Here is a 24,344-nt window from a genome sequence, read left to right on the forward strand (position 1 = left end):
CCTGAAGAGGCAGAGAAGCACAGTGGGGCCCTAAGATGTTTAAGCAGGTAATGAATAGGTAACAGCAGTCGCGAGTGGTGAAAAGTTGCCATGTGATACAGTTAACCCCTTCCACTTCATACGCAGAGACCCTGAATCTGAATTCCCGGCAGGCCCCGGCACGTTCTCGGATCATATTCAGCTGTGTAATCTGCAGCTCTGCTGCATTTCCAGATGTTTTGTGAAGGCCAAAAAGGGACTGAATGAAACCAGTAGTTGAGGTAGTGAGTCCAGAGAGGCTTTATTTTGTTACTGGGTTGCATGTGGTCTGCTTTTTCAGCGAAAAGAAAGGAAGAAATTTATTTTAATTTGTTGCCTACAAATCCTTTGTGTCCGGAGTGAGGGTGGGGGGGCGATCAGATAATCTGTCCCCGGGAATATGAAAGGTTTTTACATTTTACAATATTTGACTCTGTATAATTAATAACCATCTTAAGAAAATCAAGGCAACCTCATAAATGTCTAATGAGACTTAAAAAAAACCCAGACATTTCTGATAACCTGTTTATCCAAACAATGAACTATATATTAATTTTATGGCCAGTTTATCAAAAATGAGTGCTGAATGCAGATATTAGTAGCTTTTGCTAAGCAGGTAAAGTGCTGATATGATTTTCAAAGGAATTGTGGGGCTTTGAGTTAGTGTAAAACGTTTCCAGTCCATGAGATGATACAGGGTTTATCAAAATAAATTAAGGTTTTAATAAGATTTGGGGAAAAAAATTTGGGAAAAAAAAAAAACCTCACAAGTATTCAATGCTAAAAACATTGTTTATATATTTTTTGCTTAATGTAGCTTTTATAGAATCCAAACTCCCAATTATCCAGTTGTGGTTTGACCAGAGTTAAAAAGAAAAAAAGAAAAAAATCACACTTTACCTTAGCTTTAGCTTCCAAAGTCCCGAGGGAGATGCTAACGTCAGCGTGTTTGGCAGCTAACCGTTAGCCAGTTGCTCTATTCGCACAGCGCTTAACAAATCTCTCCTATCTTGTCCTCGTTTCTTTTTTCGTACGCTATACAAAAAAATCCTCCCAACCTGAATGATTTAACGGCGATAAGAGTTCTTCTTCTGCTTTTATTGTCAAGTGTTGTCAGCTGGTTTTACGTACAGTGTTTATTAGCCAACTCTGTAATACAGCCAGACAACAACTCCACCACTGTTTTCTGTCTTGCTTCAAAGTAAGAGGACACATCCATGCTGACTGTCGAGCTTTGAAGCACTCACCTCCATGACAACTTGCGCTTCTGTCTCACGAAGCGCAAGAAAAGTAACTTGCGCTTCGTGAGACAGACTTCACTTTGAGGTGAAATAATGTAAGGTTTTAATGCCACAAGGTCTCGTGGCCCAAACCCTCATTACTTCCAGTTAGAATAATAACTTGACAGAAAAGTGAAAACCATTCTATTTTTCCTCTTCACAGTTTTAATATGTTGGTTACTCTGACTGGAAGAGTTTTGTTTCTTTCCCAGCCATAACAGGAAGATGATTGGTGGCGCACTGCCTGTAACCTCTGTTTTGCATGTAAATTATAGCACCCTGTGTAAATAAGCGTCTGGTGGGTTGGCTCTCAGGTTATTAAAAAATGGCATTCACATAACTTATTATGAATTTATTTATTTTTATTTTTTTTGAGGATATGAGTTGTTTTAAGATGGTAGAAGTCTGGTCTTGGCCCTTCTCAGACTAGCAATTAGCTTTGAAATCACCAACAGATCCAACCACCTTAGGTAAGATATTAACCGCTAATAATTTTTAAACAGAGCCTCGCTACAAAAACCCTTAGCTTTTCCTTACAGTTATCCAGACACATTGCCCTCTATTTATTAGCCCTGGAAATCAAGTCTGTGTGTGCTGAAAGCTCTCATCAACTCCCAGGCCTGTGGGTGTAAGTGTTAATGTTGGAACCCGGCACTTCGGCGCAATATTATATGTTGATTAAGTGCCTGAGGGTGATGGGGAAGGGAGCACTCCAAGAAGCTGCTGTGAGACGGACCTTTCCTCGTTTTTATTTTTTATTTTTGGAAAAAGTGAAAAAGCTCCGCTCGACGGCACCAATCTCCGCAACAAGGGCTCCTCACACGATACCTTCCCCGATCCAGGTGTTTTCAGCTCACCCCCCTCCACGTTCCGACACTTTGCACTTATTCCACCCATAAAACAGGGAAGTTGTGCCGTTTCATTTATCCCGGACACAAGATCGGTCACTTTCACGGAAAGTTTAGACATCGTCCGGTTTTTATGACGGAGTCGAATGCCAAAGGTCCTCGTCTTTTTTTTTTTTTCCCCTCTCTCTCTTTCCTAGTGGGGCAAAAAAAGGGCATATTTAAGCAGATCAGCTGGTAATAGCTGAAAGTGAACAGCATCACCTGAGAGGGATTACAGAGGGTCGAATCTTGACCTGAGCTCAGGCTCCGGCATCAAACCAGAGCTCTGTTTTTTTTTTTTTTTTGTTTTTTTTTCCTCTCCCAAACTTCCACAAGTGTGTGTTTGTGAGAGAGGGAGAAAAAGTTTCAGGAACAGGTGGATTTTCTTTTGCAGAGGTCCATGAATCTTCTTTTCTTCTTTGAACAATCACACAAAGTGTGTTTGTATTCGGAATGCCACTCGGGATCATCAATCCCTATTTTTAAATCACATTTATTCACCTCAACCTACAAAAAAAAAAAAAAAAAAACACTTGAGAAAGACTAGCTCCTTGTTTGACCCGTGTGTCGATCCTGGCCTGGAGTGGAGCTCCTGGTCCGAGGCACTCTGGTATCAGATGAAACCATGAGAAAGGATCCTCAGTGCTGAAAACCCCCAGTAAGGGAGGGGAAAAAATATGGAGTGGCATGAACTTTACCCGTGAGATACAGACACAGACTCCTTTATGGACACCATTTCATTGTGCTCTCCCTGGAAAATGTAGTTTTTACAAAAAGGTGACTGAAGAAATGTACTGTTTTTTGGGTTTGTCTTTTTTTTGTTTTTTTTGTAAGATTAGCAATTTATTCCCATATAATTGAATTGATACCAAACCACAAACTTCACTGCATTTTATTGGATGTTTTATGTGGTCAACCAAAAAAAAAGTTATATATATATATATATATATATATATATATATATATATGTGTGTATGTAAAGTGTAGTGTCCATTTGTATTCAAGCAAATCAGCCAATCCATCAGTGAAGTTCATTTGTATCGCACATTTCAGCAACATGGCAGCTCAAAGTGCTTCACATCATGAAAACATAAAAATGTCATAAACGCATCCCACAGTCACCAATTGTGAAACCAGTAACAAACATAAAACTTTTTCAAGTGCCATCACTAAAAACTCGAACCTTTTTTTTTTTTATATATATCCTTAAGCAGCTTTGAGGCATGTTGGCAAAACATAAAACTGCTCCCACGTACTCATGCGTTTTGTGATCTGTCCACTGTCAGCGGACAGTTGAGATTTTGTAATCAAGCGTAGCAATTGCGTACATTTCTTGTGACAAATTCCTTCATTTCCCACAATCCAAATGGACACAAGTAAGCTTGATGAGCTAGTTGGAAGCCTTGCCCTGTTTCTTCTCTAGCAGAGACAGTCACACTGACTGTGCTTGAACGTAAGATATCGTTCTTGCTATATTTCCCAACCTTTGTCTCAAGTCTTATGTAGCCCCTGAAAGGTCGTCTTCATGGATCATTTCACGCCTAGCTCCATCCATCTTCCCATCATTTCTGTCCATTAGTACAAAGGTGTTCCCACTGCATGTTGCCTTCGCAGATAAGATTTTGTTTCCAAGCCTAGCGCTTCTTACTCCATTTGCTGACTGAATGACTTTTGAAAACACCTGGTTGCACTTGACTTTATTTGGGTGTAGCAGAATAAAAGAGGCTGAAAACCTAATTACGCTAGATGGAAGGGTGGGGGTGGTTTGGAAAAAAATTGAACACAAATGTTGCATTGGCCTATCGCGCACACACACACACACACACACACACACACGCACACACACACACACACACACACACACACAGAAAAAAAAAATCCAATAAAAATTGTTGAAGTTAATGGATTTAAAGTGGCAAAATGTGGAAAGCTCAAAAGTAGCAAAAATATTTTAGCAAGGCACTGCGCGTTGCTTATGTTGGACCGTTTTTTTTGTTTTTTTTATGTTTTGTTTTTTTCTCACCTATCAACTCCCAGGATTCTCCTGGATGTAACCCTGCAAAGCCTTGCAGCGTTTCTGTTTTCCTGGAGGGGACTCTCTCTTCCACCCTCAGTCGTTGTCATCAGAGGATGCCTAATGCTAGTAAAGCCAAGTGCCAAACACATGGTTTTGATCCCAGACTACATTTTACCACACAGTAAAAGCTCATTTTGTTCGGAAATGTGAAATAAAATAAAGTTATTGTATCAAATCCTATAACACTTCCCACATTTCCTCGCGGAGACTGGAAACTCCTCAGCAGCGGACAAAAAAAAAAAAACCAAAACGCCTGCAGTGTTCCTCCGTCAGTATGTGATTTTTTTATTTTTTTTGCTGCCCTAACCTATGCCCGCTTTCTCGGTTGCATACTCCCCCGCAGCAATAACGCCTTAATACGTTTCCTTATAAAGCTTCTAGATATGACCAGCCAATTTGGGGCTGATTCTCTCAAGTTTATTGCACCGTAAAGATTGTAATGTTGGGAATCATTTCTGAGTGCCACACATAAACGGGCAACACAAAAAAGGCTCTGCAGGTAGGAGAGCTGCCCAGAGCCGGAGATGGCCTCGGGCTTGCAGCAAAATGCACTTCCTCTCCAATTACTAATACACCTCTCTTAAAGAATCCAGCGAAGAGCTGTTTAGACTTAATGGTGTGAACACAATAGGCACCCATTGTGCTGTTCTCCTCAATTAATCCAATCACGGGAGTTGTTAAAATAAACCATTTCCACTTTACTTATTATAATAGGGGCAACTGAATTAAGCGTAAATAGGTGGACATTTTAAGGAACACAGATATTTTCGGCGAGCCAGATGCAAAGATTCGGGACCTTAGGGTGTCAAGATTTATTTTTATTTTTTTTTTGCCATTCGCGGTAGTTTTTTTTTTTTTTTTTTTTCTTTACCCAAAGTGAAAATGGATTACAGTCGATTCACAATTCCTCCCTCTTTTAGAGTCGGAGTGCAGTCCACATCTCCGTTTCCTTAATTCCCACAGGGTCAAAATAGCAACGCGCACAGGTGCTTCAACTCACCAAGCCCCATTTTTGTTCAAACATTTCGGGTACGTTTGACAAAAGAATTCCGTAAGTAGGTAAAATTTTGGCGAATGCGTTGCTAGTCACGTTCCGCTGAAAAGTCCACAAATGGCTGGGTCTGCGAGTACCAAACGCTTTCAAATCGAAGAATTGAAAGAGTTAATTCAAAGTGCTGGGTTTTCTGCCGCCCATGAGGCCTTTAAGGATAATCCTCAAATTTTCAGCGGAGGTGAGAGCTCTCCAAATATTTTAATGGCAGTTTGCTTTATCCGTTTCAAAACATATTTTAATGCGTGTTTGGAAACATTTTCCCGTTGGAAGACCAGACTGTCTCCAAGTCTCGGCAGTCTGGCCGATGATACGAGTCGAAGTGTAATTTCGGTACGGTGGCTATAAAAAAGTATTCAGTCCCTTGGATGTTCTACCCAGTTTTATTGCTTTTACGAATCCATCATGATCAACAAAATTAACATTTTATTTTATTTTATGTTTTTTTTACAAAAACATGAACAAGAAACAAGAAAAACATGTTGGTCGAAGTGGGAGCTGATTTCTACAAAACAAAAGTATGCAGCTTAAAAAAACATAAATATTCGCCCCCTTTAAAGTGACTGACCTAATTCAACAGAGATCCAGCCAATTGGTGCTACTAGTCCCACAAGGAGTTTATACTTACACAGGGGAAGGTAAATATCTAGTTTATGACTCATTAAACAAACATAAAGAATCCAAATATTAACACCTTTATAGGTTGACCTGTTTAAAAGTTCCTCGTAATTTCATAAATACCCTAAATATGCAGCTGTATGATTTTAGCTAAACAATATCTATCAGAATGATGCTCAGCACAAATCTCTCTAAATATAGGTATTTTCTGCAGTTGGGTTAGTTTCTATTTTAGGAACATTTTCCTCTGAGCGTTTGTGGTTGAATAGTCTCCTTCGCATTGGAAGGTTCCAGTCTGGGTGAAATAACCCCGAAAGCATCTCAGCGGCTGTATTTATTAGAAATATTTGAATTTTCTTAGCAGTAAGGATGAGAACTTCAAAGTTTCCTTTGAAACGGCAGGACGTCCTTAATGATGGGGGGAAAGGACAGGATTCCATCCAGCAATTTCTTGTGGCTGCAACACTTAGCCTCTGTGAAACAATGCGGTAGGAACCCATTAGGAAAAGTCCTTAATGAGATTTTTGTGGGATATTTTCTTGAACAGCTGAAGTTTTACTTCTCCAGACCAACATCCCAAATTAGTGGAGATGTGTCTGGATTCTTTACTCGCCGCAATTTTCTTTTCCTAGCTCCTTATGAATTTACCGTCTCCCTGTAAACGTCCAAGATATTCCGAAAAAAGCCGAGGTGGACTTATAAGGGAGGGGAAGAGAGAGAGCAAAAAATAAAATAACCAAACGTCATGATTTTGACTTTCACACTAAACAGATGCTTTGAAATTGATAACGCTCTTCTTTTTTTTTTTTTATTGATATTATGATGGAGGCCAAATCCAATTGTGGTGCACCTAGCCACCTACTTTAGGACCTCACTGGTAGAGGGAGTGGAAGAAAGTCCAAAAGCTGTAAAAACTCTCCACGTGCTTGCAGACCCTTCTCTAATCTCTTGTGTTTCCAGAAGACTTTGCTTTTGCCGCCACGCTTGATCACTGTCTGCATTGATTTGCAAAACCTAGAAACTAGTAAAGAAAATGTTAAAAACCTGCACCATTCTTGGGAGAATACACACGAACACAGCTCATCATCTCTAGCTTGGTGCGAGAAAAAAAAAAAAAAAAAAAAGCTCTTCTAAACGGTGTCTGTTCCAACGGCTGTAACAACAGGGAGTCAAGGGGCTGTGGATCACTGCCCCTGTGCTCACCCCTTAACAAGCGACAGATGGGAAAGACTCCTTGTTCACCCTGTTCCTGCTTTTATAGGACCTCTAATTATGCTTACGAACCACATCAGAATAGAGCTCAGCGTGGTATGTCTTTGGAATAGAGAGGAAGTAAGTTGGCCAGATGCAATAAAGCATTTCTCTGTGGAGCTCACCTATAATTTAAGAGGCCAGGGTGAAGAAATTGAGAGGTAAAGGTAGATGTGCCGGAATCTCCACTTTCTCCACTTTGTGTTGCGTTGATAGATTGTCACCTTCGTATAAACAATGGCTTGAGTCGTCTTTTGCCTTGGGTCATTACTACAGACAAGTAATTTGTAGATACCTTTAAAATCAACAAGCTCCCAAGCATTTCGTGCGTGATCACACGCAAACTCAACAGACTTTTGCTAACTTGCAGCAACTTCGATGTCCAGATGTGCAGAGTTGCAGCAAATAGGTGACCCTATGGTTATTTTTGATTCGCTTTACAATCTTGCATAACTTTCCGTTGCCTTATGACTTAAAATCCCTACAATGACTTTTCTGGCAAAAGATTAACCCCCCCCCCAAACATTTAAGGGCTTTGAAATAACATTTAAGAATCCATAAGCTGAACTTGTTTTGGCTTTCGGTCTGGTTAAGATTGGCAATTAGGCGTCCTTTGGAGAATATGAGGGCTAATCCTCCAAACGAGGCTTTGTGCGCACCTTAACGTGAAGATTTGTTGCCGGGTTTTGTTAAGAGATGTTGCCGAGGCTGGCTTCAGAGTTGCTTGGCCTTTTGGTATAAGCAGGGAAAGACCTCATGACTTCCTGCGGAGTGCAGAAGCACCCGGCGTGTTTTTAATCAGCGACAAGGCTGGGAGTCATTAGTGGGCCTTGATGCTTAGCTCATTGTCTCTCCGACTCCCTCTGTGAAGGGAGGAGACGATAGGGAGGAGGATGGGTAAGGCAGTGGGGGTGACGGGGGGGCTGATGGACGAAGCGAAGGCAACACAACATGTAAATATCTGTGGTGAGAGAAAAGAGCAGGCGGGCGATTTGAGAGAGAGGAAGCCCAAGAAGCTGTGAGTGATCACAGAGGAAATCAGCCATACTTCTTGTAATGGAAGGTGCAGAGTGGATCATTATATCTGGAAGCATGGAAAAAAAAAAAGAGACTCATTCTGTAACGCTCATCACTCAGATCCACATGGCTCAGGGATCTATCATCCTTACAGATCCTCGCTGTCTGTCTTTAATTTACACCTCTCTAACTGGCTTGGCTTTGAGTTATCAAACTGTGAGTCGGTACAGTTTGTCCTCTCTCGTCTTTTTCCTTTCCTTTAACATGTAAAGAATGTGGATATACATTTTTTTTTAACAGGATTATTTATGTACTACCTGTCTTTCTTTTGATCCCACCGAATTATCCAACTCTGCTGTTGCTGATGGGATTCGCTGCAGCTTTGTCTTGTGTCTAACTGCTCAACAGTCATTATTGCCTTGAACTCCCAACGTTTATCCCACACAGCAACACAGTCTATTGTCAATGTTTGTTGACTATTATTTGATGTTGTTTGCCACTGGGGGGCAGCACAACAAGCTGTTGAACCTGCATGTTGTTACCCATGAAGACAGAATCTACTGTGCATTTTGTAATTAACACACTCAAATCATAAAGTGTACCATCAGTAATCATCCAGATCAGAAGTTCTGGGACAATGGGTTCAAAATGTCCAAATTTCTAACTGTGAAGTGGTTTCTCCTGACATCGTGGGAACATCTTCTGTTATGCACTGACGGTGTTGTTTCCTTTCTTTACACAAACCTAGAATGTATTTTGGGGCTAGGAAGGTTTTTGATAGACTTTAGTGATATGTTGTAGTTGGTTTTGGTGTAAATTTTTCATCTGCGTTCTTGCAAAAAAAAAAAAAAAAAAAGCAGTAAATGTTATTTTTGACCTTTGACACTGCCACTAAGCCAGGTTTCATGTGAAGAGTTGGGGTGTCCCAGATCTTTTCTGACGGAGTGAAAGGTTAAAGTAGTATCATCTGTTTTTGATAGACGACATACGTCATATGGGCAGATGCCCAGGGCGGTGCACAAAGTGGGGAGCACCATATAGACACATTGCATGCTATTGTCTACATCCAGAAATTTCACTCATGCGCTCAACGCTGGAGGGCAAAAATACAATTCTTTTACTTTCCACCCATAACCGTGGAGCTGCAGTAGAACAATTCTGCAAACAAAATGAAACCAGGGGACGTCAATATTATTCATTTAGTGCAGCGCGCCACAACAGAGGGAAAAATAACGCAAAAAAACCCCACCAAAAAATGGTGAAGGACAACTCAAAATCACAAGTATTCTTTTTTTCTCGCTGTCCGCGACGACAACGCTACAAACAGACCCGACAACCGTATCAGGGTTTAACACCAAAAAAAAAAAAGAAACACGCAAACATTTCCCACACAAAGAACAGAACATTCAGTCCGTTACAGTGTTATGTTTTCTGGCTCGATGTTTATATTTTGCGATTATTAATAAGGGATCGTCTGAACACGCAGCGGTTGATTAGCTCATTTAAACATCTGCTCTACTAACGATCTGCCACGGAACCGGAGTGTGGGTCGCTGCTCTGTTTCTTTTTTCTTTTCCTGAACCGAAAAACACACCAAATTCAACAGCACACAACTCAGGTTAAAGCACCGAGTCAAATGAAGAGGGTTGTCCAGGATGCTCGGCGTGCAACAACAGCCGGTGGCTCTTCGTGCTCCCTAACTAGACTTCAAACAAGTTTCTCAGTCGCAAAGCATCTGCAAACGAGGGATTTTCACCCCAAATTGCACTTCAGTAGCATCTCCCTGAAATTATGCTAACTGTCCACATTAAAAAGAGGTATTTTGACTGGAAAAGTAACTTTTTATTTATGTAAATTAGAATCCAGGCGCAGGACTGGCAGTACTAGTGCGATTGTAGATAGAACAGCCTTAAAACGGGTCAGTTTTGCACCAGAGAAGTAAAAGCAACATAAAATCTAGCGAAATAAAGCCTCGAATCGTTACAAATGGCTGTTGTAAATTATAAGTAAATTGTATGGGCATAAGGTCCTGTTGTTTCCTTCTCAGGACACAAACTTTGCGATTATTAAGCGTTTCGGCGTAGCGTTTCACATCCAGAGGTTAAAAGAGCATAAGCTAAATAAATTAAGTCTGTAAATAAGACCTGTCCGCATTGCAGATTGTGGCTAGGGTTCAGCGAAACACTCTGTCCCCGCCAAGAGTTTTGCTGGGATCAAGATGGAAAACATGATGAGGGAAAAAGAACCCAGGGTGCCTTTTGTTTTTATTAACTAAGAAAATAATAATATTCTGACATTTTACAGATTTGCTCACTCTATAAATGTCTTTATGGGCTACATAAAATATGCGTATGACCTGAAACATTAACTCAAATCAGTGCTTTTATCCTCAAAGGATGCCAGTGAAAGAGATTACTAATTCCACCGTAGATGACAACCTGCAGACTTTTTTTTTTGATAAAAAAAACAAAAAACAAACACATTTCTTGCTATTACAACCAAACGTTTTTTGTGCAGCAATTATTATATTTAGATTGTTAATGAATTAGGAAGTGTAAACTGTTTACCATTTCCAGCTATTCATCAGTGTTACTCGCTTTCTAAAATGCAAGACTGATTTTCTGTCTCTCATTTCTGTAAAGACAAATTTGACTTGACATTACAGATTTTATCCTGCTCCAATTCCTCATTTAGGAATTACAAAAGACATGGAAAGTGTTGTTTTCTGGGGGCTTCCTGCCAAAAACAGTTTACAAAAACTTGACCGTAAAGGTGAAGTTGTCAGTCTTTACCTTTGCTACGTGTTTGCCAAAATGGTGCCAACATTTTGAGGTCCCGCGTTTTCACAATGTAGTTTAAAAACTCTAAAGGATAGCAAATTTGACTTGACAACTTTTATCTTATAAAAATATCTCTCAAATGAACCTCTGTATCTTTAAAAAAAGCTCATTTTAATCACCTACCAGATACTGAAATGACTGGAGCATCGTCCTCCAGTTGAAACAGAGTCGTCTGTCCAATGATCAGAAAAAGTTTGGATTTTTGTTTCTCAACCTGTCATTCGTACAACATCTCTACTTTCTGTGATCTTAGTTATTTAAAAATATGCATTCGTTTAAATGCATATTTTAACTCTATATCATACAGGGAAAAAGATTAAAAGTTCAGTTTTTTTTTTTTTTGCCAGGAGAGAATATCAGATGTAAATTTGTTGCCGTGACCCTCCTACAGGGTTAAAGTTCAGGAACTAAGTAAGCTAAGGAGTTACTTCTAAAGATATATAGATATTTACAAATGTGTCCTGAGTAAAAAAAAGTACATATTTAGTTCAGGTTTCTATCTGTATGTAAGACACAAACGGTACAGAGTTAAGTCTCTCTGACTCCCTTTGCCAACATTACTAACACACACACACGCTTGGGTGACGAAAGAAAAGGAAAAAAAAAGTCGGCATAAAAGCGTAAAGACAAAGAAGTCCATTAACATTTCTGAAATTCTTTGTTCTTCTTTTTTCCCCGTCTCCGCTTACTTGTGTTACAATTTGGCGAGCTTCTCCCTTAACTGCATATTATTTTATTTGGACTGGGCCCAGGTCTCAGGGGGAGCGACCTTGGCTGTGTAAACAGCTGTCACCGGCAGGATTCAGGAGTAATAGGTATCGGTGGACAGGGTTCACATGTAGTTTACGTGTTTACCAGCTGATGGTTTCAGAGATGGCACTGCCTCGGCGCTGTCATGGAAACCGGTAAAGTGTAGCTGGCGAAGGGCGGCCGGTTTGGATGGGGGCGAACGTGAACAACGAGCACTTCTGAGGTTGTAATGTCTTAAAAAGAGAGGCTTTTTGAGAACCTCACGTTAAGCTTCTTTTTTTTTTTCTTTCTAAAAATACTTTCGACAAGAAAAAGAAAACAGTTCCCGTTGTTATTGGCCCGTCCAGCTAGTTGGAGCTTTGCTGTAACAGCATCCAACCTGATTTGCAACACATTAGCAGCAGTAAGCACTTAACAATGCAGCACAACATGTTGGTGCAAGACAGGCATGATACCAGCCTTCTCTATCTGCTATGTCCATTGTACTGATACGACCGGGAGACTTCGTGACACCATGATGTTTTAAAATCAAAACCTTGATGAATATAAAGTTCCCCTGCACAATTTACTGGAAACAGTTTGGTTTATTCACATATCCACACAACTAATACAGTGAAGCACTTTACAAGGTGAACGAGTTTGTCAAAGTTCTGAAATCTTTACGGTCTCGTTCTGATCAAGGAGATGCGAATCGGCCGATTCCTCTCCGGAGCTTTATGAGGAGCATCAACGGAGGCGGTACGGGGGCAAACGAGGGTCAATCCCAGGCTGGAAGCAGACCCTGATGATCTGAACATTCAGAGACGAATGACTGAGAACGAGATGTTATACGTTGTGCACTAGTTCCATAGCGTCCGGCTCCGAATAGATACATCACTGATATGTAGGGTAATCTATAGTGTGGAATAATTTCAGGGTGTTTTACATAGATACTCCATTGACACACTTCATTATCAATGTAGATTGTCCGGGCGCTGGTCAGAACAAAATGTAGTGAGGGGGTCGTCTTCGCTGTGTGCCACGTCATTGCTCTTAAACTGCAACTTAGAAAAGTATTCAGACCCACCTACAGACGTCTGGGCCCCTCTTACAAGTGATCGTTTTTCTACCTGAGCAGGTCCAAATTCACGTCCGACTCTGTAGAATTAAATTCCTGCCAGATAAAGTTCAAAACAGCTCCGCTAATTTTACTCCATTACAACAACAGAGATGCACACATTTCATCCAAACAAGGCAAGTGTTTCCGTTTGTCAGAGATATTTATGGTCAGTTGCTGGGCTTCAGTAAGCCCAGAGCTTCTTTAAATGAACAATAATATTGCTGTTTTGACACCATTTTCAAGTAATACACTGCTAATGGCGTAATAACGCAAGAACTCATTCTCAACGATCAATAAAAAGAGTGAAAAGCCTCCACAAAGTCACAGCAGTTGTTTACATCCCATCACGAGGAGATTTTTCTATCTGTTGCCACTCAACAACAAAAAAAGCATTTTCCTATTTATTAGACTTTTTTTTTTTTTTTTTTAAGATTTATTGCACACTCTGCACAAACTTCGCGGCTACCTCTTTATCTTTTTGCGTGATCTGGAAGACGGGGTTAGTCAAGGTGATGACAAACAGAGGAGTGTTGGTGAGCTGGGTGGGAGAGATGAAGGAATGCTACATGGGGTGCAAATATGCCGGGCATGCCCGTCAGCTTGACTTGTTCAACCTCTAGGATGCCACACGTCCCCTCCCACACCGAGGAGCAGGAAAAGAAAAAAAAAAAGAACAAAAATGCTGGCAAAGTCCCTTTTACGTGCTTCAGTGAGTGTGTTAGTTACTAGACTGGCTGAGCATTAAGCTACAGGTGTGAGAATTAGGTGTTAGATTTATGTGTGATAAATTACCCACATGTGGGCTAATAGGAGCCACTCCACCTTTTTTGTTTTCCCTCCTCCACCCGGATTTTCCCCTCCTCGCCATTTCTAACTTCTCTTGAGAGGGCAAAAACACATTTCTTCCACAGCTTGAGTGAATTTGAGGCAGTGTAAATACATTCTGCACGGCTCCTTTTTACTTCTGGGGCTTGTTTCGCACTTTGCTTTGCTTGGATGACTTTAGGCATTTTGATTCAGTGCAGACAGGTTTTTCTTTTTATTATTGTAATTATTAAAAAACCTGTCAAGTAGACTTTGTCTATCCCTCGCAAAAACACCTTTTAAAAAAAAAAAAAAAAAAAAGAATTTATTCTTTCGTTTTAAATTCTCCAAGCACCTTTATTTGCGACTCACCTTTCCTTTAAACGCTGGAATCATTTCGAATTGGCGAAAAACAAACAGAAGAAAAAGTAACTTCCTAAATTTTGCAAAACACCTCCAGGACAGTCGAACTAATCCTTTCCAAATGTGGCGAGAGAATCACCGCTAGACTCTCAGGAATAGCAACTATAGGATGATTTATTACACTTTACGCCGCTTCGCTTGCTAAGAGCAGGAGGGCTTTTTGGCAACAATTTATAGAGTCGTGATTTATCCATCTTTTATCTTTGAACCAAATTTTTTATTTTTTTTTTTAAGTGCATGGTTGTTGACGACGCTGATCCCGCCAACAGACACCACTGCAATCAGTTATACTGGAAGTGGAGGTGTGTTAGCAAAAAAAAAAAAAGAAAACACCAGCATTTTTCTGTTTAAAAGAACAACATCAACAGATGAGTGTCAAAAAAAAAAAAACAGCTAAGTAGAAACAGGAACCACATGCTTCAATGTAGACTCCTGAGTTGATTCCGCATTTGGTCCTTTTACATCCATGCCTGACCCAACCAATCGGAAACCCAAAAACCAACCAAAAACATGTTTTACTGACATGTCTTTATATTTTTTTTGTTTTTGTCTTATGCTGAGACGATGCTGAAGGTAGCAGCGAAAGATTAAAGAATAAAATAAAATTGTGAGGATCAGGAACACGATTCAAAAATATTACAGGGGATTTGCTCAGCAGTAACAATGTTAACAGGTTTAAGAAAAAAAAAAAAGTTACCTTTTAACATTATCCTGTAACAGCTTTTTTGTGGATCACTGTATTCATTTTTTAACAACCACATTTTTTGCATTCATTTTAATTTCATAATTCATAGCAGCACAAGCATCCTGTGACTTTTACTTGAAAGTAGAATTGGGCGCACCCTTTTATTAAATTAGGAAAAACAAGAGGGTTATAAAAAATGAAAAAGAGGGACCCGTGTCATGTTTTTGTAAAATAAAACATCTGAAATGATTTGCAGATAGAAATCAGGCGAGTACGTTTAATTCATTTTACAATATATTGTTTTTGCATTTTTCATAACAAAACAAATCAAACGTTTGTGGCCAAAAACTACTTTTAATTTGACATTTGAGGTCCTCTATGCAAAATGTTTCAATACCCTGGTTTAAATTAAATTATATCCACATACTAGGATGGTCCAATCAAAGTCTAGTCCAAAATCCAATTGGAAATCCCCCCCAGATTTTTTTTTCAATATTTTATGTTTCTGCAGCTTTGTAACTCTTCAGTATCTTCAAATGCTGCAAAACATCTGGGTGAGATTTTAATTCATATCTAATATTCCACTGAAAATGTTATTTTTGCTCCAATTTCAATAGAGAAAAACAAACAGCGTCTAAGCTGCTCTAAGCTTGTGTGCTTAGATAAAATAAAAAAAAATAAAAAATGTTGCACGTATTCTAGTTTTTGATGTCAGTCAGTAGTTGCATATTCGCTGGAAGGTGGTTATAGAATTCAAATCCAGACCAAAAGCATTTTGTTTACAACAACGTCTGCGTCACATTTTCACGTTCAAGCAGTGGCACGTAGAAAAGGGACTTAAAGTGCTCAGTCTCTGTTAAAGCAGAAATCCACTCCGTTGCGTCGAAAAAAAAAAAAAATCCCATTCTTTGTGTAATGTTTCTTACATTAAATTGTGTTGAGTGGATTTAACTGACACATTTGTTTGTACTGAGACCACTTGAAAGCGACGCCGTAAACATATCAAATGCACCGCAAAAAAATAAAACAGACCTCTTAAATGACAGTAAAATATTTGTAGCATGGATTTTTCCCTTTGCTGCAACAAAAAAATATTGAATTTTATTGTCGGAGTATTTTGTTTCAATTATGTCGACACTGAGCGGGACGATTTTCTGTTATAATTAAAACTTGAATGGTGTATATATATATTTAAAAAAAAACTTTACGGCTGAAGCGGCTCAAAGTGAAAAGCTGTTTCTGTTGCTTGACCACCACATCAAGGCTTCTGGGTTTTTCCTCCCAATATGCTCATGGAGTTTTCCTAAGTAGAAAATGGACTGTTGTGGAGAAAGTGCTTAATAATCGGCGTGACACTGTGCAATGAATAAATAAATGAAACAACACTAAAAAAAAAGTCAGCTTACAGGGCTACTTTGACATTAATAATCCACCAGGATGAATGCAACAAACCCTGGATGTAGACATAAAGAAAGCAGATCAGTTCTGATCTGACCTGAACAATGTGGTTGGTTGGACAAATACATAATAATAATCATATTGACTCTTGTGGTAAAGGAAGCAGTAAGAAAGAAGATGCTAAAAAGAAATCATTAGCTATCTTCCCTTATGTGAGGAGATCCATCCACCTAAGTTCTCCAACTCTTAAAAGCTAAGCGGAAAGATATTCTCTATCTAATAGATGGGAAAGACAAACTAAGCTAGCTACTAAGAGCTCCACGGATTTCTCTTGCTAATGCTAACGGCAAAAACCATGTTTGCTGGGTCTAAACGTGATAATATGATGTGCATTTAGTCACCTTTAAGGTCTCGTCTTGGAGCAGTTTACTGTGACGCAGGGTGTAAAAAAATAAAAAAAAATCACAGTTTTTTGCTGCGTCACAACATGGTATGTTCCTGTTTCTGTGATGTTGCATGGATAAACGAAGCACCCGTTGATTAAAGTGAAATATTCTGAGCCCACCTTGGAAGGCAGCTATTTTCTGAATGAATCAGAAAACAGGTAGAACTGCCATCATTTAGAGGCACTTCAAGCATTTAGCATGCGGAGGAAAGAGAATCTTAATTAGCGCAGACCGAATATCTGCAGGGTTCTGCATGCCAACAGGAGATGTTTCTGTGGGGCTAAAACGATAATATTTGAGTAAAATGTCCCTGAATTTTGGACCAGTTGTGAAAATATGCTTTATATATTGTCGTAGCGTTCATACTACAGAACTTTAAAGAATGTATGGCAGGCTGTGTGTTTTGAAATTCTTTAATGTGCTATTCAAATCATCAGTTGAAAATTGCTGTATGTTTTCATATCGCAAAGAATATCAGGTTAGAAAAAAAAATAAAAATCACGTCTTTCCAGTATCATGCATCGCTGAGAACTAGACAAAACATAGCGATTATCATGGCTTATTATTTTAACCATTCATCGTTGTGCTTTACATTTGTACTGCAGGAGCGTGTGCTTCCCACCCTGCCCATGTGACACAAGAACCTCTTGATAGGCAAATGTGTTTGCTTAATCTCATTCAGCCCAATTATTAGAAGCAGACCGAATCCTGAATTATAGACATGTGCGTACAGTTTGATCTGCTTTAGCAAACAGGAGGAACAAATAAGTAAATCCTACAATCTGACTCTTCCTAGAAATGGTCCGCCTTTGACATTTTTAAATTAGGAAGCGCTTCAAGATCTTCAGGAAGTTAAGGCTCTGAAAGGTGTTTGTGTCATTTCATCACGCACCAGCTTGAACAGGGTCGAAAACGACGGCTGAACTCTGGTGGAGGTTGCGGACACCGTTCCAGAAATGCAGCGGCAGCTTTGATAGCTTAGTGCAGAGGTCTCAAACTCCAGTCCTCAAGGGCCGATGTCCTGCAGATTTAGGTACAAAACACTGGAAAGAAATGGCTTCATTACCTCCTCTTTGTGTAGATCAGTTCTCCAGAGCCTTAATGACCTAATTATTCTATTCAGGTGCAGTGCAGCAGAGGCACATCTAAAAGTTGCAGGACAGCGGCCCTTGAGGACTGGAGTTTGACACCTGTGGCTTAGTGGTTTGAAGAGCTCCAGAAAGTGGCTGTTTAGCTGCAGCCTTGCGCTGTCCTGTATCTGCCCTTTCTCTTAAGGAGCAGGCAGTAAGCCTACACCATCATTTAGGGGGGTGGGGGGAACAAGTGAGCAAGACAATAAACAATCTTTGTCTCAGTGCCATGAGGAAAGCATATAATTCTGCTGGTGGACGCGATGCTTTCCACATGAGAGCGCAGCTCATTTTGATCCGCCGATGCTTCCAAACCCCAGGTTCTCTACTTCTGCTTCGACACCATATGACACAGAGAATGCAGTCGTATTGAGGAATTTCTTTTAAAAACGTGTTATGTTGATGGTCCAATATGTTCCCCTCCATACTGTACTGTAAGAGCCAACAAAAGACAGTGTGTTTTCTGGATAGTTGCACTGACAGTCTGTGTTATTAGATTTACATACCAGACGTCCTTGGAGAAAGGGAATAGTGCTGTGAGAACAGGGACAGTTGTGTTTCAATATGATCTTCTATGTTCCATCCAGTTGTCCATACATCCATTCATATATCTGGTTATTTATTGCAAGAAGATCAGGTTTGCTGAGGTTTGGGTGTGTGTGTGAGGTCTGGGGGCTTTGGTTTACCTGCAAGAGTCAGCTGGTGAGAGATGGCATGCACCACAGGAACCCCAGGGTTTCATTTCTAGCAACTATTTACTGATCACCTTTAAAGTTAAACAGGTTAAACTTGTTGCCTTACAACTGTTTCATTTTCGAAATATACCTGAACAACTGACAACTTCATAAAACAAACATAAGTGGATAGCTTGCTAAAAATGTCCAACTCTGATGTGAATATGATCGTCTGCTTTATGGTCCGTATCTGTTTCTTTAGCTTTAGCGTTAAATTCATGAGCTTGGAAATGGCTCTGAAGGACTTTTGCTGAAGGAACCCTATGAAAAGCTCACATCGGTAAATATCTTCCTCCTAATGTTAAGTTCAGAGGTCTAAATGAAACACAATTTATGTGCAATTTACCTTGCTAGGGTTTCGGGTTACATGAAGTTGGAATCGTTCGTTCAGAATCGTTTTATGGGTGCCGTTAGGCGAGCAGAGGGGAGGAAGTTAGCTTGCCATTGACGTGGGAGGATTTGCCGTGTGATTGTCGGGGGTTTTGACAGCCGAAAGAGCAGTTTGTCATGCTCACTCACTTTAGAGGAGAAAAGAAACCTTCCAGAGATGCAGTTTGGTTTTCTGATTGATATAACTAACGCCGTAGTTTCTCTGGACTTGCGTTTGCAGCAAAACCTCCCAGCGTGATGTGTGGATGTCAAAGGAACACAGTCCAGATCGGAAACTTGCATTCTTAAAATGGGGTCCCTGACTTTTCAGAGAAAACAAAACTTTACCTCAAAGTCATTGTCTCACTGAATATCTTTCCGATTTTTAGCCTCTCTTGTAGCATTTCAAGGTGGGAACGAGGCACCTGCTGGCAATCTGCACGTTGCCTTAAAGGATGAAGGCAACAAAGGGTATGAGGGTTGAAATAAACCTGATGCTTTTATGTCTTTGAGCTACCAAATCACAGCTCGATAAGGTATGATCTACTAAATTTAAGGGCACTCAAGCTTAAATAAAAAAAAAAGGAGTTAGTCAAGACAGAGGCTTGAGGATGTGATGTACTGATGACAGGCAGTCCTCATGACCAGTGCAGTTTTAGAGGCTCTGGCATGAAAGGTAGGGTTGTTCTTACTCTTTTCATTGAACCAGAAGTGCTGCCAAAACACTCACCTTGCCTATAGCTCCCAGTCCTTGCAGATGAGTCCTGCACACCTGCATAAACAAAACAAAAGAAGAGAAGAAAATGTTCACTATTCAAACAGTTTTAACTGATTCCCACTTGCAATGTCCATTTCTAATGAACGTAGCCGGTTTAGCAAATTAGGTGGACATTCACAATCTGACTGCTGATATATGAAAGGTGAGAGATAGCTTATCGAGGGGCTAACTGCTAACATTAGCTTAAAGAATTTGCTCTTAACTACAGAAAAAGCCAATTTAAGAAAATTAGGATACCAACATCAAGGACGTAGTACCAGAGTACATCCTGCTTACCTTGATAATGATTTCTGCTGTTTTTTCTTTAGTCAACAACTGCTAGCAAACTGTGTAGCATACGTTAGCACCAGTGCTAATGTAGCAGAATTTCCCATTAGAGGTAAAGTCTATCTTTATCTAGCTATAAGCAGTTAAAAAATGAATTCATTTCAGGTGAGGTAAGTTAGCTTGTAGCTTACCTGTGTAACATACGGTACATAGGCACAGTTAGTCATGCTATGTCCTAAGCAGAATTTAAACATGTTTAAAAAATTGTTAGGTCTAACGTTATCTAGCTAAAAGTAGTTAAAAAATGAGTTTATTTCAAGTGAAGTAAGCTAACCTGTTGATCAAATTATTATCTGGCGCAACTTTGTCTTTTCAGATGCAAATTAGCAAATGGTGTAATTGACTCCATTTGGAATGAACAGTCTGGCTGTGACAGCTTTATTGATAGCTGAGGTGAAGAAGGAAGAGGATGTGAGAGGGTTTCTTCATGTGGTTCCTTTATATCAGCAGCAGCTTTGTAGCAGCATTTTGCCCCGTAGCCACGGCAAACCGAGGCACTTATTAAGTCATTGTGTAAAAAAAAAAAAAGTCAAGCAGGCTTCCGTGCCGATGATCGTGCACTCTGCTTTTCTGTAAATACAATACTTGAGGCCCTACAGCGATCCCTTCAGAAGTGGGAACTGTGGATTTGTTGCGTTTCATGTAATGTACACCCTGTGGTTGAAACTGTAAACGACTCGAGTTCATCATGTGCAAAGGACCACCGCTCCTAATGATGTGTGCTCTCCTCTCTACGGTAGAGAAAAGTCTACGTGAAAGCGTTAAAGCCGGTGCCCAGTGGCTGCTTTCTGTGCATCTCTTCTACATGTCTGGGTCACTTTGGTTTTACAGAACGCGCCAAAAAGGCATTACATGATTTGCGAGAGGGGGGCAAAAAGAAAAAAAATGCTGCAGAGGGCTGTTGGACATGTGTCAGAATACAGTCTGAATTCATTTGCGCTGGGCTTCAATGTGCAGAAATGAGGAGAGAGGCCACATCAACAACTCCAAATGCATTCCACAGCAAACTAAACATTCAGAGCTTAGGTTCTCGCCAAATTACGCTAAGATGCAGCGGGGGCAAAGAAAGCCCCTTGCTAAAGTCGAAAAAAAAATCAGATCCATACAAATGATAGTTTTGTAAGAAAGTCTGACGACAGATTGATGTAAAGCGCGCTAGACATTATGCCTGTCGTGTGGGACGTGAGTTGGACAGCGCCGCTGCAGACACTGTGAATTGTGGCCTCTTTCCTGACATACCTGTGGCCTGAACCTCCAAACCTTTCCACAGACACACACACAAAAAGCTAATCTCTCAAGATCAGCACTATAAGAGCTGCTCTCTCTTCACTGTGTGCAGCCATTCCTCCCACCCTCTTCCCCCCTGGCCGTACAGTAATTCCAGGATGTGGGATATCCTCAGTTCAGACGGTGTGCGGTCACGTTATCCTCAATCAGCGTGAATTTTGAGATTAACAACCAGCAAAACAAAGCTTTGGCAACGGGGATCGAGCGGGGTTTGGGGTGGGAGGGTTGCTTCGCGAGCCCGGATCTCGATGAACCTTTGCGCTGTTCGACCGGCGAGTGATCCTGCGACCACACGCCCCGCAACGGCATTTTCTTGTTAGGGAGTAACACTGTCAGTAGTGACAGGAACGAACCCTGGAGAAATGAGCTGGGGAAAGAAGCTTTTCAGCCTCAAGACTTCCCCACTTCTGCCAAGTTGGCTTTCCCATCCTGTCAGCGTTGCACACAAAGCTTGGCGAGGGCGGCCGCAGTGAATGCGACCACGTTAATGTGATTGTCAGTTCGCCGTAAACATGTTTAGACTTTGTATTACTCAAAAAGTAGAATTCTAAAGTCTTAAGGTGTGGTCCGATGGTTGCATAGTTTTACAGAACGAAAGGGCTGACAAATTAAAATAAGAAACATATGCGATACATTCGTGCTGCAGTGTTATCTGCCAGGTAGTTTTAATAGAACTATGGGTGAGACGCTGAACTAAACCGATATGGCTCTAATTGGAAATAATAACATCTCAAAACACTGAACTGACAGCTGAACACGAGACAAAGATTTCCATTTGAGGATTTCAGGAGCCAGGATGAGGTTTTCCTTCCTCCTTCATGTCTTCCTGAACGGGTGCCGACTTCAGATGAACCATCACCGGCCCATGTGATACGCAGAGCTGGAATGGTGTAACCCCAGGACTTGTTGTAGCTGATGGAGTGTCACTTTAAACCTCAACCCTACAGACCAGCAGAAACGCCTTCTGATTAGCACTTAATCTACTAAAGTCGTCCATTGCAGCGTCGGGAGTACGAACGCCATTCGGTTGAGCCAACATGCCTCTCTGGAGCCCTGGCTCTTAAGGCTTAAGATGAATGTGCGGAAAAAAGAAAAAGAAAGAAGAAGCCACAGACATTCACTAAGTGACTTTCACCTGATTGCAAACTGTTGCTTGCACTAGATCCACTTAGCAGTGCTGGGGCTTTTTTTCTTTTTGAAAGAGAAACCTAATATGCAGATCTATGGCCAGTAAGTGCAGACGTTGCTCTGCTCTGCTCTGCCTCTTAGGTTTTGTCCAGCGTGCGCCGCAATGTTTTATGGAGCGTTGTGGTAGGTCGCTCAGCGTGAGCGCCCGCCCGGGCCCTGCGCATGTGATATTTAAAACTTTGGCCGAGATCGGCTCGAGTGTCTTTCGTTTTGGATTTGCCCGAGGACATTTTCCTGTAAATGGGACGCCGAGGAGTTTACATTGAAAGTCGCTCATTGTGGAATGGACCGTCTTTTTACTGGCTCCTTTGTCTTCCGCAGGCGAGCGAGGCCGCGGCCAGAGCCACAGCGGTTTTGAGGGCTTTCATCAGCTGTCTCAGCACAATCATTTAGGAGGCCAGCTCTGACCAGAATTAATGCAATATTCACATCCATAGCCAATCATCATCATTTGAATTCTGAGAGGGGAACCAGAGTTTGCATGAATGACAAATTGTTGAGTTGGACATGTTTACTCTGAGTTAAAGAATATCCTACTGATGTATCTATTATGGTCTACTTGTTGTCGTATTCTGCTGGGCTAGCCCGCCCACAGTTAAATTTTTGCCTTAAGTTGTCCCTGTCTACTAAAAAAAAGGAAAAAAAAACCCTGACTAGCTGGGTAATGTCAAAGTCATCAAGAAGTGCGTTCTGATTCATTCGTCATTACGAGTTCCAGCTCTCTTCTGTAACTACTGTTTCACCAAATACAAGAATGCCGTGTCATGATCTGCGTTTTTCCTTTTCTTCCCACCTCTGATCCAAGTGATTTAGGAATATTCATCTGCCAATGCCAAGTCCCAACCCAGCACATTATTAAAATCAATTGCATGTACGTGCTTGAAAACTGAGAAGCAGTGCAATCCGCCCCATTTCCTCCCATGATTTACGTCTTTTTGTTTTTTTGTTTGTTTGTTTGTTTCTTCTTCTCTAGATTCACTATGCAGATTGGACTAAATATACACATTAGCAAGCCTGCCACTCAAACCTGGCAGATGGAAGCAATGTGCACCTGGCAGCTGTCTTTAGGTCTAAAAGTGACCAAAGAAATAAGAAAAAAAAAGGAAGTTTTGCATTTTGAAGAACTCCACTTCCTGATCTGACGTTCTTCAAAACGTTGAGGAAGAACATCGGACTCGAAGACAAACAACTTTGCAATGTCCTTTTTTTTTTGTTATTAAATGATGAAAAATACTTTAAGACCTGCCTAAAATAATATAGAAAAAAAATCACAGTATGTGCCCTACACAAATATACTAGAAGTGTCATAACTTGTATAAAAGTTGGATGAAAAAATGCAAACAAAAACCCCACTTGTGCACAGTTGCATCCAGTTAACTGCCCCATAATTAGCAGGATTGTGGGTCAATTAATTAAATCCCCCATAAAAAAAGGTATTGGATTTTGGTACGTCCTGCACTGGACCACCCACATTACTGTGGTCCCCTGCATCACCCTCCTCATTGTCCCGCACAACACATGCAGATCTAATCAAATATACTAATATTATGCCCACCTTACTAGAGCCCAGAACCAATTTGATCTTTTGCCACATCCTTACAGAAATAATATTCTGCTCCATAAAAAACAAAAAACACTGGCCTATTACATATGCTAATTTTCCCACTCAACTTGCACAGCTTTGACTTTTTGAGAACACCAAGAAATGTGCTGTGGCTGAGATTTAACTCAACAGAAATGAATGGCTCATTTAAATGTGGCCAATCTGTGCTAGAGCAGAGAGACACTTGGGGAAGCCATTTCAGGACAAGTTGTGCATTCGCGTCTTGTTTCAGAGTAAAAAGCGTTTGCAAACTCAGGCTTGTAGCGCCTTTAAATAATGGTAGT

At 40.6% G+C, this 24,344-nt stretch overlaps 1 protein-coding gene across 2 annotated transcripts in view; it reads left to right on the plus strand.

Annotated features, from left to right (window-relative positions):
- rspo2 (R-spondin 2) overlaps positions 1–24,344 on the plus strand; it is a 72,333-nt gene that overhangs the window by 4,603 nt on the left and 43,386 nt on the right. The gene's annotated exons all lie outside the window — the stretch shown is intronic.

This window comes from Gambusia affinis, linkage group LG05, assembly GCF_019740435.1.
Source record: "Gambusia affinis linkage group LG05, SWU_Gaff_1.0, whole genome shotgun sequence".
Classification (NCBI taxonomy): Eukaryota; Metazoa; Chordata; class Actinopteri; order Cyprinodontiformes; family Poeciliidae; genus Gambusia; species Gambusia affinis.